Source organism: Melospiza melodia, chromosome 5 (assembly GCF_035770615.1).
Source record: "Melospiza melodia melodia isolate bMelMel2 chromosome 5, bMelMel2.pri, whole genome shotgun sequence".
Classification (NCBI taxonomy): Eukaryota; Metazoa; Chordata; class Aves; order Passeriformes; family Passerellidae; genus Melospiza; species Melospiza melodia.
In genome coordinates this window covers 26,218,063-26,231,368 of record NC_086198.1, presented here as the reverse complement: position 1 = coordinate 26,231,368, position 13,306 = coordinate 26,218,063, and the positions used below count along the sequence as shown (strand labels likewise).

Below are 13,306 nucleotides of genomic sequence, written 5' to 3'. Positions count from 1 at the left end.
GTGGGTGAAGAATAAAGAAACAAATATATAGGCAACCTTTACTAGGTCCAAAGATACTAAGATTTTTTTTTCCTCTGTCTCTAGTAAAAACCAATGCAATTTGTCAGAAATCTATAAAGAAGCTGCTCTTACTGACTGGATAATTGAGAGTTTTTCATGCAGCACTTTTCAAAAGGCAGAGGAACTTCACACAGTTCCAGCAGCAGCCGCAAGCAAGAATGAACCACTGCGTAGTTATTGAGGCTGCATCCCTCAATGCTTCTTTTGTCCTTAAATTTCTTTTGTTGGGGGTTATTCACAATGCTGGTGTGCTGCTATTCTGGAAAGTGTGGTATTACAGGAAAAGATAATCGGATGGTGGGATTTAAGCTGTTGCAGAAGGGAGTGTAGAGTACATGATCCACTTAAAATTAAGAGTGTAGCTAAAAATCCACGGAATTTTACAGTGCACAGACCATAATATACTGCTGGGCATCCGTCTTTAGCAGGAGGGGTTCAAATCAGTGGAGCTTTTCAGCCTTCATCTATGAAATCACTTTAGTGTTTGGGTTTTTCATTTGGCTTTCTACTCAATTTGATTGTGGCCATGTTTAAATAATGTCAGAGCGGAAATTGGTTTTATTGGACTTAATTTTGTCCACAGCAAGATGTACATTGCCTTGAAATATGATGTAATTCCCAAGCAGAATGAGAAGGGCTTCTCTTCAAGTCAGACCTTGGCTCTGGTGTCTTGGTTTTTAATACACCAGGCTGCAAAGTAGCAGGGAATGGTGGAAATTGCAAGGTGGAAGTGGGTTTAAATGGCAGTAATCTCTACCCTTGCTTCAGGCAGAGAGCTGTAAATTGCTACTCTGTCCTGGCTCTTGCCCTAATGCAGGTTGTTGCTTGGCTTTTGTTTGATGGTATTTCACCTTTAAGTGGACAAAGGTAAAAAAAGATATTGGGAAAAGAAAGTTATATAGCACTAGAGGAAAAAAACAAAACTAAAAAAGGGCTGTCCAAACACCTCATAGTGCTGGATGTGACTATTTCTTAGATAGAAAAAACTTCCAGAGGTGAATGCACACAGATGGATATACTGGCTGTGAGTGAGGAATAGCTGCAGTCTTTGATTAAATGCAGTTGAGTGAAAAAAACCAAAGAAACATGGTGCAAGATCTCCCAAAGCCCTGAAATTATTAATGGCTCATCCAGCAGCCACGTTCCACGTTGGTGCCTCTGAGGCACCACGCTGTTATCTTAAAAAACAACACAGGAATTTCAGCAGTGTGAAGAACCATTAAAAAAAAAAAAAAAAAAAAAAGAAAAGGGAAAGAAATAAAAAGGAAAAAAAAAATTCTCAGATTTTCAGGTTGCCATGGTTTTTTGGAGATGGCGGTATTCACTGCATTCCAGATATCTAATATAGACACAGCTAATTTCACCTGGAAGAGTGGTGGGATTTTCTCTTCTTTTTAAAGGGAAGATTTTGCCTGTTTGTTCTTGACCTACAGTTTCTGTGGGGCTGCTTGTTTGTCAGTGGATTTTGTGTGTGTGCGTGCAGAAACGCCGCCAAAGGAGATGGATAGTGAGTCTGTTGGGCTCTGCTTAATAATGCTGAGGTTTAGCTGGCGTAGGTGTGCAGTAACTCAGTGCACTGAGTGCCCCTGTCGAAGATAAAGGGTGGCAAGCCAATTTCTGGCTGGGAGTCACTGCTTTCTCAGCAGGCAGATTCAGCAGTTGGACCAATCTGACAGTGATGCAAGCCCCAGAGCCTGAGTTTTTGGCACAGGGGCTGGAACAGTACCAGCTGGTTCCCACAGAGGTCAGAGCAGATGATTCCCGGTGCCTTCTTGCTTTTAAAAGTCTGCGAAGCATTGCGAGGAGTTTCTGTGTATATTTTTTGAAGGGGGATAGTTTATTCAACTGTGTATACTGTAATAGCTTTGTGCTGGACTGCATTATCCTCACTGGCTGGCAGGAAATGACATTTCCCCTTCCCTCTTCCTAGCAGTACTTGATATTTGGTGTATATATTCAGCTTCAAAGGGATTTTGCATTTACACATGGGAATATTTGTCTTGTCATAATAACCGTGGCCTCAAAATTTGCCATTAACTGAAAATAGAAAATTGTGTCATAGCTGCACACAGACTTTATGAAGATGTTTCTCTTACCCTACACAGTGTTTTTTGGTTAAAAAAATTTACAACCAGAATCCAGGAAAAGCTGTGCAAGTCAGAGCATGGTTTGTTCACTCTGTGCTCAATCCCCCCTTGAGCCCAGTGCAGTTTGTCACTAATCCAGGTGGATTTGAGCTGCAGGCTGTAATGTAGGAAGGGAAATGCACAGCAGGGTGCATGTCCTATCAGGTAAGAAATGTGAAAGAGACTGTTCCAACACAGGGTTGCAGCTGGGACTGATGCTTCTCCTGCTTTTCTCTAAATAGCTCCTGGTCGTCGCACACTTCTTTAAATGTAAAACATTTGAGGCAGAGATTGAGAGGTAAATATGGTTTTCTGTAGACAAAGCAGTGCATATCCACACATGTTATCTGGAGACAGCAGTGAGGATAGCAAATTCATTTCATTTTTTGTTCTGAAAATTCCTTTTCTCTGCTAAAAAGCACATTTTCTTTTGCCTTTGACACCTGTAGCCATTTGCCGTACCAGTGGAAATGGAGGGTAAAAATATCCCTATGATAATTTGGTAGTACTTTATACCAACTGTGCCATCACTTTGCACAGGCATAAAAATGACTAGATGAGGTACAGAAAATCAGTCTGTAAATCCATAAAAATTGTGGGGTTTTTGCATCTACTGATTTTCCATTGTCTGTATTCATTAACAGAGAGCAAAATGGATGAATTAGTGCTCAGTTCCAGGCAGCTGTTCATCTAACTTCCCCAGGCTGCACATGCTGAGGGTGTTTAGGATATTTTCACTTACAAAGAAATTTTAAAAATTCACCAGCTTCTGTTATCTCTTGTGCTTTCTGTGGAGCCATCTGAGGCCAGGGAGCCCACTGCTGTGTTTTGTGCTTCCCTGAAGCTTGGCTCTGATGGTGTGGCCACCGTCTAACAAAGATTTCATACCAAAGAAAAGAGTGGCTTTTGCAGGGATCCTTCTACTTCTCTGAATGCTTCCCAGACCTCAGCCACCAAGCTCTGTTTTGGGGCTTACATTTTCCATTAAGAACAGCCTGGGAGGTGCCGAGCTCTGCTTGCTATGTTGGTCCTGCTGGAGTGCATAAAGGAATAGCTCTAGGTTGGCAACAGGGGATTTTTGAACTTGGAAGAGCAGTGGGAAAGCTTTGAGCCTACTGTGGCAGTATAGTAAAAGGACTGTAGCTTGCATGTGTCACTTACCAAGCAGTAGAAAGGCTTGATTTCTTTTGTGAGAAAGCATTGTGCTGTCCTGCATGTTTACAAGCATGGGCAAGGCTGTGGATTAGGCACGCTTTGGCAGCAGGTCTGTAAATTCACAGCCCACGGGGAGAAGGGATTTGGAGCAGTGTTGGGGGTGTCCCACTGCTCCAGGCACAGCTGGAGGGAGAAGCCAAGAAACCAGACAAAAGCCAGGTTTCCTCGCAATCAAGGACCTGGTGTGTGCTGGAGGGAAGGTGAAAGGAAGCTGTCTGGGATTTCAAAAGGAATATTAGCCCTGCTCCTTTGGCCTGACACACTGAAGAGCAGAGACAAAAGGCCTGCTCACAGGGCTGGGCATGAGAGTCCATCTCGGGCAGGAGGCTGAGGAGAGGCAGCCAGGAGAGGGCCAGATGCTTGGACCTGTCTGGAAAACAGGACTGAGTAATTTGGGATACAGATGGCATGTCAGAGAGAAAGACTGCATAGGTTATTAATACAGTGAGTGGCTTTCTTGGGGAGGGCATTTCTTAAGCTGTTATTTTTCTCCCTTTCTCTGGCTCCGTGCTGCTGATCGCAAGAGGAGAAGAGGGTTATTATAGATATTAGCTATTTAGACACTAGAGATAACTCACAATGCTGAAAACTGAACTTACCTCTGATTAAAATTTAATTGCTCCCAAGCTTCCACTAGTTACTTGCATTAAGTTTCACACCATTGGAAAGTGCTCATCAACCAGTGTTGGATTTAACAGGAATTTGGCAGATGTTAGTGAAGTGCTGGAGGAAGTCCAAACCACAAGATCTGTGGCATATCATATGTTTGAAAATTTGTTGGCAGCTGAAAGAAAAATCACAAAACTGGAAATAGCAAGAACTGGACACGGATCTCTTCTCATCAAACAGCCAAAAAGTTGGATCATCACCTCCAGCACCTGGAAGACAAGTATAGGTCATGAAGTGCTGTCTGCCAGGTGTCTCAGTGAGGTGTAAAAGCAGCAGATATTATATTATTGGCTTTTGGAGTGCTTTATGTGAGGAACTCTTGGTATCACCATGGAAATCTTCATGAAAAAATACCAGTCTGTTCTGAGGCAATTTAGCAAATTAGCTATGTTTTATACAACTTATGTTTTCATTGCAGATTTTCCTTCCTCTTGAGGACATTTATACAGAAACAGGGTCCTTTTTCATTAAGCGACTAATTTATTTCTGTTACAGATTTCCTTCCTATTGCTCTTTGTCTGTAGCATTGTACCTTCAGCTCTGCTTAGCTTTTTGTTACCAGGATGTGCTCCTGATGCAGGGAGGGGACAAACACTAACAGCGTTTGAGAAAGCTTGGTCTATTTTTCGTAAGTATACAAAAATATCAACTTGTCTGTGTGTAGTATTAGGAAAACCTCAGCAACTACAGCACAGAGAGACAGCAGAGGAACAAGATGCCTGTTTTAGACAAACAAGAGCGGAATTAAAATTTAGAATGATGCAAGTCTTTTTCAAGAAACTTGTGTTTGAAAAGAAATATAACACACTTCATAATTTAGTATCTGTCATCTTTTAGTGCATGCAAGAGTCTTGACAGTGGCTGTTGCAGGAACTTCTCTGGAAAAAAGTAAATCTCACCTTAAGCCTTTTTCAATTGAAACAATGTTTGGCAGTGTTTGTGTGAAAGATTAAGTCAGATTCAGCCATTGTTGGGGCTGAGCTGATGGGGCACAGAGATAGACCAGGATCACTCTTGTGCTATTGCAGCATTTGATCCCTAATATACTATTTCATTTTCTCTGTGCTGTATAGCAAAAGGCATTTCACATGCTCTTCTCCTCTGTAATGTGGCCTGAGGTTGGCAGATCTCTGTTGTTAGGTAAGCACTGCCTGGGAGAAATGCTGGAAGCCTCTGTTAGTCCTGCCTCATCTTCTGGTGTTCATGTGGATTTTTTGGGGGTTTTTTTTCTGTCTGCTGGGAAGTTGAGCAAATGAGGATTTAAAAGTTTGTGTCTCTGGCTGTGAAATGAGTTAAATCCATACTAGGCTCTTAAGTGTAAGTCTAGATATAAAAGCTGTACTGCTTTGGGGACTATGTACTACCATGTTAGAAGTTTGGTACATGGTACTCCATGTCCCTAAGTCATGTATTGTATTATTGCTAATAATTGATGCAGTTTTCTATTGTAAAAAGGCAAAGCAAAATGCTTCAGAGTGTCAGTCTCAGTTCAGATGCAAAACCCATCAATGCTCCATTTCACATAGTATTTTTTAGAGATTTATGGAGTACATCCTCTATATTCACAAATACGTGGATAGAAATTCTTTTTCCAGCAGCGAAACTTGTTCAAAAGCTGATAAGAAAGGAGATGATTTTCTTTTTCCCCCAAGCACCAAAGACAGTCAGTTTGGAAGTTGAACAGTGACGTGGGAGGCAGAAGGTACACGTAGGCTGGTGCAGGGCTCTCTGCCAGAGAGTGGGGAGAAACAGGGCAGCACAGGCTCTCTCTTTGGGTGTTTCAAAGCAAATCTGAAGCAGATGTTCCTTAGCCCTGAGACAGTTCTAACCACGAGCACTAATCTAACTTGACCATAATAAAGGCTACCCCTGCTTCTAATTCTGTCCAGCAAATACAAAGAGACACATACAGAGGTAGCAAGCCATGGGAGGGATTTAAGCCATCTTGTGCTATTTAAAATTTGATGGGCTAAACCATCCACTCTGCTCCCTCTGCCATCAAGGAAGAGGAACGCCCTCAGACAGAGATTAGGAAAAGCACCTTGCAAAATTGAGCATTCCTGGAGGTGTATGAGGAGGATGTTTGTGGTTTACTGGATATTATAGGTATTTGAGGTGTGATGTAAATACATCAGTCACTGCTTGCTAATGTGCACTCAGGATTTCCCAGCCGGCTTGAGTGAATTGGGAGTCTTAGTTTTTTTAGGATTCATCTTAGATCTGATCTCCTTTCGTTAGATTGGACTCTTGAGTCAGTACTGAGTCTGTGATATGATATGAAACTTGATTTGAAAGTAAGGCTGAGACCCCTCAATAACCTGCTAGTGAAAAGGCCAGTGTTTGTTTAAGGCAGTGGGAGATACTGCTTTCTTAGTGTTTTTAAAAATCAGGTCACTTGTTCAGAGACCAACATCAGGATCCTGTTTATGAAAGTCCTGACCTAAATGTTTTACCCACTGTGTTTGCATTGTTTTTTCCTGTGGGGAAAATAATGAAGTGCAAAAGTGAAGAGAAAGGGAAGTCTGCAAAGTCCTGCCTGACCCACTCATAATGGCACCGGCTGCACAGGACTCAATCTGTACTGAGCTCAGCCCAATCCCCTTGCCTCCCCCCTGCTGTTTTGCTCTCAGTGGGACTGTGGTTTCCACAATATTCAGTGCCCAGGCAATTTTCTTTATTTGGTTAGGACTGTAACACTTCAAGGGACTAATTGCAAACAACAAAAGCAAGTAAACTTGTCTCTGCTTCACAAGCTCCTTCACTGACCCATGGAGCAGAAGCTCCAACAGGGAGCACACACTTGACTCTCTCTCCCTTGGCACATCTCTGTCTCAGCTTATTGATGTTCTCAGGGACAACATTTGGGTAGCTGTCTCACTTTACAGAGGTCAAATACTTCTTCAGCTCTCTGTGGCTCTTTCCATCCTTGGCCTGCAAGCCTGGTAATAAAATGAGCCTTTCTTTACCTGAGAGCTCTTGGAGGATGCTGTGATATTGCCAGGTGTGTGGTGATGTTTTCTTCCCCAACACCTCATGCTGCCTCCAAGACTGTAGGCCTGGAATAAATATCCAGCTGCTCCTCCTGCATCCTAAAGCTTCTGTGCATGGATGCAGTAAGACTAATCATTATCTGTGTCTCTGACTGGCTGCCCAAATGATGGGTCATGTTGGCTAAATCATTACCTGTCATCATTCATGCCATTTCCACGCCTGCTGCAGATGGCCTAACCTCAGCCAGCAGGGACTGAGCACATATTTCACTGAGAAAACTGAGGATGCTCTGCAACAAGGAAGGTTTAATCAGGGCTTTGTTGTGCTTCCATCTTGCTGCATGGCTGAGTGGCAAGGAGAGACAGACAGAGTGGAAAATTTTGCTGACACAGCTGTTATATTGTCAGCAATTAATTAGAAAGTTTTGTTCAATAAAATGTATTCTGGCCTAGAAGGATGCCCTTGACTTCAAGTTGGGTTATTAGAGAATTGTGTCTCATAAGATACTTTTTTTTTCTAGTATGCTTGCTTATCATTGGAAAAAACAGGTTTTTGCCTGCAGTTCTGATTGAGCACAGATAACTTGTAGAAGGTCAAATCACAAATGTTTTTATGGGTATCAATTTTGGTTCAATCTGTCTATTTAAAAATACCCAAACCTTTAAAGAATGCCAGTTATAATGAGATAGGTGTTTTGAGTGCAAATCTACTATGATATCCTTTTTCATGTGCTGTTTGATCAGATACAGCTAACTTTAATTGTAATTTGTTTTGTGGAGGAGGAAGAAGAGTGTATACAGGTATAAACAGAGTATAAACAGGTCCACACAAACACAAGTAGTTCATCTGGCAGTTCTGGGTGTGGGGAAATGAATGAAGTTTCCACCCTACAACCAGACTTTAACACTTCCCTGCTGGTTATGGTTCTCCAAAGGTGGAGGAAGTGTTAACTCAGCAAGTATTACCACTGGGATGTGGCACATCAGCCAGAAAGATGCCACCCCACACTGCAAGTCGTGCCCACTGGACTTTGAGGGAGGTCGTGGGGTAGCATCAGATGTCAAGCAAAGGAGATACCCAAAATTGTTTACCTTGAGAGAATCCTTCATTTTGGAGTTAAGGGAACAGAGAGCTGAGAAGCAGGCATGAGGCTGAGGAAGGCTCCATGTGAGGATGTGTTCCCTTTCCTTTTCTGGGAAAGGAAAGCAAATGGAAGACAATGGAGAAATCAAGCTGGAAGGAGCAGCTCATTACCCAAGGGGCAGATGTAGAAGTGGTTTGTAGGCAATGACAAGTAGGACAGGCAGGGGTTAGTTTTGGAACTGACCAGGGATGAGGAAAAGAGCTAAAAATAGAGATTTAAGATCCCTTTTAGTGGAGGTGAGCCAGCACTGTGCCCAGAGAGCTGTAAGGCAGGTTCCACATGAATGAGATTTTATTCAATGTGCAGGGAGAGAAATCTGGATAAGAGGGAGAGTGGAGGTTTTCTGAATGTTAGCCTGAATTTCCAGCAGGGATCCTCTCACCTGCAAGGGCTTGGCCTCACCACTGCAATGTTTCTGTTGGCTGATGAAGGAAATATAACACTGCATTCACCACTTGGAGGATCCCTGTGAAGAAATTTGTCTCCAAAGGATAAATATTCAGTAACGCTGACTTAACTCGTACTGCTTTCATCCAGTCAGGCTGGTTTTAAGATTTAGATACTATCAAAAAGGAAAAAGCAACCTAGAAAGGCCCAACAATTGATTGTAGGGGGAAGGAATTTTTAAGTCAGCTTGGTCCCTGCATTTGGCTTCTTTCTCATTTTACACCCTTTGCATCTGCTTTCCCTTTTTCTTCATCTCTGCCCCATCCCATCCAGCATACTCTCGGGCTGGCCTGGGTCAGTTCTGTCATGGTTTTGTTTTTCATTTAGGCAGACACCACAATGTGAGCTTGCTTCAGCTTGACAGAAATGGACAGATAATATTCTGTTGTGTTGCTAGTGGAATCCTGCACACCTCAGGTGCCTAACAGATTGTTAAACATCCTTGAACAGTCTTTGCTTTGCGTACAAGAGAAAAAAGAAATCTAATATCTGCTTTTAAATTCAGTCCCTTCCTTATGCATTTAATTTGGTTTTCTTTGCACACACCTAAAGTTTACTTTTTGTTAAAACATACTCATCCTGTGTTGCTTAGAAGATTTTAAATCCAGTGACTGCTTAGTCTTGTTTAAAAGCTGGCTGGATCTAGGGCTGACTGTCCTCCTAATTTCTAGCCATTTCCCTCAGAAGTGATAAATGGCAGTGGATAGTACCTCCTCTTGGAGCTAAACATCCCTATCCTCACATAAATCAGCAGCTGCCAGTGGAAGAAAAGCTATATGTGGCAAATAATTGTCAGGTCAGGGTGCCCTGGTAGGTAGCAATGTCTATTGGCCACTCTTGGCGATTCTCTTGAGTCTTCACTGCAGTATGCACATTGCTATTACTGAAGACAAAAGCTTAGCCAGGAAGCACGATTCACATTGCTGTCCCTGGACCTGAAATGATTCATGTTGCTAAAATAAAGTTGCATCTCCCTTAGTTACAACTCACTGGAGTCTGTTTGACCAGGCATCTCAGTCTCTATGAGATTTCTGTGTGCTGTGCTCCGAACAAGAGCTGCAGACAGTGAGGGTTTAACTGAATCAGTGATGCTGTTTTAGCTCAAATCTGATGTTTAATAAGGGAAAATAACAGCTTAATTTGGAAAGGCATCTTGTAGGCCAGGGGGACTGACCTTGTAGGAGTGACTGCTGCCAAGAGGATTAGGGAGTTGCATGTTGTGCTCAGAAGTGTACCATGGACATGCTGAGCTTGGCACAGAAGATGTGAAGGCTGGTCCCTCAAGCCCAATACCTTGTCTGAGCTTCAGGCTTTGCAGAAAGAGATTCCTCATGGAATAACCTGGATCGAAAGAAGGGCTCATTCTTCTGCATTAGCAAATAATTTCCTCATGCAACAATGCGGGAGGATCAAAGCCTTCCCTGTCCACCTCTTCTTTTACTGTAATCCTTGGCACGTCTCAGCACTTCCCAGGAGTGTGTTGTGGACTGTGATGAATTATGTCCTCTGCAGGAGGAGAAGGAAATAAGGACATCAGGTTGGCTGTTTAAGGTGCAGTTTTCCCCTGCCTCTTCCCTCTGTTCTTAGCATCTGTGCCGTAGTTCCGGATTTTCTGGTTGTCCGTGGAAAGGCTTAAGCCTTCCCCAGCACCAAGTGAACACCCCAAGGACAGACAAACAAATAGTTGAGATGCTTGCAGTTTCTTTTGTAGCCTGGAGATGTGCTGTAACAGACACTGAGCTTTTCAGGGTTGCAAAATCAGAAGCTGCTTGCTGATGGATGGCACAGTTTTCAGCCGAGGCTCAGGCATGGAGATGTTGAAGGCAGTGACATTGCACCAACCTGTAGGCTCCTGCACCTCCAAAGAGCACCTGGGGTCTTGGACAAATTGAATGGCTTTTGATGCTACCTTTTATTGTCTGTAAACTGGCTGACTCAGCTTCCTAAATCAAGTCTCTCCCTTTTTCTTCAAGTAAAACCACATTTCTCTCTGCCTTGGAACAATCTCTGTGGCAGCTAAATATAGTGGATGAGCTGCTTGCCACTGTAGTGCCTACACTTGGAATTTGTATTTTGCTGAGCCATCTCCAGGTTGAATGCCAATGAATGCCATGTCTGATCCATGGTCATTTAGGCTCTAGCCTCTAAAGAGGAAAAAGCAACAAAATGTGCCTAATCTTTATTTAAAAGTTTAAGCATTTCTTGACTTGCTTAGTGCTGACCATGAAGATCTATCACAGGTCACCTTCTTCCTCCCTTTTCATCTTGAGCCTGACCACCACACTAGAAAGTCTGTTTTCTCCTTCAATTCCAAATGAGTTCAAGGTTATGCTCAATTTTTTTCTAGTATTACTGGCATGACAGATCTCCTCTCATTATAAATTATTCTGTCTGCTTCAGCTGTATGGTTTTTCTCATTTATATTTAAGATAATGAAAGAAGAGTTGCTTTTGATGACATAAGTGAGTAGATTTTTGGTTGGTATTATTGCAAAATGAGAGTTCTGGCTGGATAATGTAAAATATTAGGGCTTTTGAGTTTTTTAGTACCTGTGAAGCACTGCAATGACTAGAAAAACTAATATACTTCTTCCCTATAAATTCATGAAACTTCTTGATGCATGCATGGAATTTGAAAGGCTCAGGGCTAATAACATTACAGGTCTCAACACATGGACTAAGTGGTCTGCTGTAAAAAATTTACAAAACAAAAACATTTGAACATATTTGGTATTGAAGAGAAGGAAAACTAATAATCACTGTAGACTGGTGCATTTGTTTTATGTTACCTGTGAGAGCTGTAAAATGAGGTTTAGACTGTGTGCTAGAAGCATATAGCAGCTCTTTGGCCATGCACTGTAGCAGTAGTTTTATCCTAGATTGAAAGTAAGAAAACATCTGTAAGGATATATACATCTCTGCTGTATTTCAGAATTGAATGCATTCTGCTTGACCTTTTTTTTCCCTCCTGTTTTTCTGTTATGCTTTTGAATTGTGCTCTCCTATGGAAATGCATTCACATTTAGTTAAGTCTGTATGTCTGTGTTTGTCTATAAAACAAATGTAGCTATTTAGCAGTTATGTTTTTAAGGCATGTGGATTGGACCAGGTCAGATTTTCTTTGTCTCTCCTCTCTCTCCTCTTTTTTCACATGTGGAATATGTGTATTTTTTTTTCCTTATGAGAGACATCATTCTTTTGTTCAAAGTATGAAATTTATGCTTTGCAGTGACATCAGGTACTTCATTTTATGGATGTATATATTATAAAAAGGCAAGAAGATTACACAGCTTAAAAATCTCTGAAGGATACAATTTGCTTTTTTCATTTCTCTGTCATCCTATTTAATTTTTTTTTCTGCCAGTTCCCAACTTCCTGAGATTCTGCTATTGCTTGTGAGGATCTGCAATGCTTTTGTTGGTAGCCCAAGTGGATCAGGTGCAGTTTAGGCTTCCAGGCCAAGAGTACATTATGGAAAATCCCTAATGTGGCACAGAAGCACCTGGACATTCTTCTGTGCATTTGGTGCCTCTGGTTTGGACCAGTAATTCCCCTGGGCATGTACATTTTAGCACATGACTGTATGTAAAAACCTCATGCCAAACCTGGGGAAGCAAGCATACAACTTTGACCTAAAATACTTGCTTTTCACTACTCCTATTCACTTTCTTGTAAGTTTTTAGTGTCTTTTCTCTTTTGTGGGCCCAATTCTGAGTCTTAAAAGGTCAATGGGTATATTCTTTGGCTTCACACAGAAAAACATGCTGACCTTGCAATGTGCTGGTCTGAGCTATCCATTAATAAGAATAACCTGAAGGGTGACAGATGTAAAGCTACAAATCAATGTTGAAAGTTTTTCCATCCTGGGATTATGTATTGTCATCTTGTCATCAGCCCCTTGGCTAAGAGTCTGAAACTACAGCTCAGCCAAAAGCTGACTTCATGAGAGCTGGTAGCCCTTAATGTTTCTGAGAAAAATTTCCTAGGGAAAACCTCCTTTTCTGATGTTTTGGAACTTGTTCCTTCCTGCCTCTTGGGTTTCTGCTGTGACTTTTCAACTGAGATGACTGGCCATGGCAATGCCTCTGGCTCCGGAGCCTTCAGGGTGGAGATCTGAGATGCTGAACATATGAATGAATATTCACCATTGCTACCAGCACCTCAGTGACCTCCCTCAAATGAAAAATTAGCCTCTGGGACATGGGTGAGAGCTGCTTGCGTGCCAGGCATTTTAGGATATCAGCATGGACAGTGCACCAAGCTGCCTGTGTCCTGTACTCAAGTCTGTTAAGAAAACTGGAGATCCCTGAAAGTGCTACCCTGTTCGTTTCACCTTAAAACACCCTGTATATGGCACTGTTTATTTATTTGTTATAAATCTGCTTTGCTGAAGTAAATGTGTTTTTCATAATATTAATGGTGCTCTCGTTGTTGGAGCCCTCTGCATAAGTCAGATATCTATAAAACAAATTTAGACACCAGTGCTGTAGTTAAGCATTGTTTAGGCAGATTCCTGAGCCAGGATGAATACAGCTATTAGAATTGAGCTTTACAATATATTGACGTTTCTACATAAGTGATAAAGAGTTTAGAAAGGGAGCTAAGCAGCATTTTGTGGTTTTTTTTTTCAGGGAAACTGCTTTATTTCTGAAAGT

General features: G+C 41.9%; 1 protein-coding gene across 13 annotated transcripts in view; it reads left to right on the top strand.

The window, feature by feature from the left end:
• Positions 1–13,306, top strand: part of ADGRL3 (adhesion G protein-coupled receptor L3) — a 491,811-nt gene that overhangs the window by 364,460 nt on the left and 114,045 nt on the right. The gene's annotated exons all lie outside the window — the stretch shown is intronic.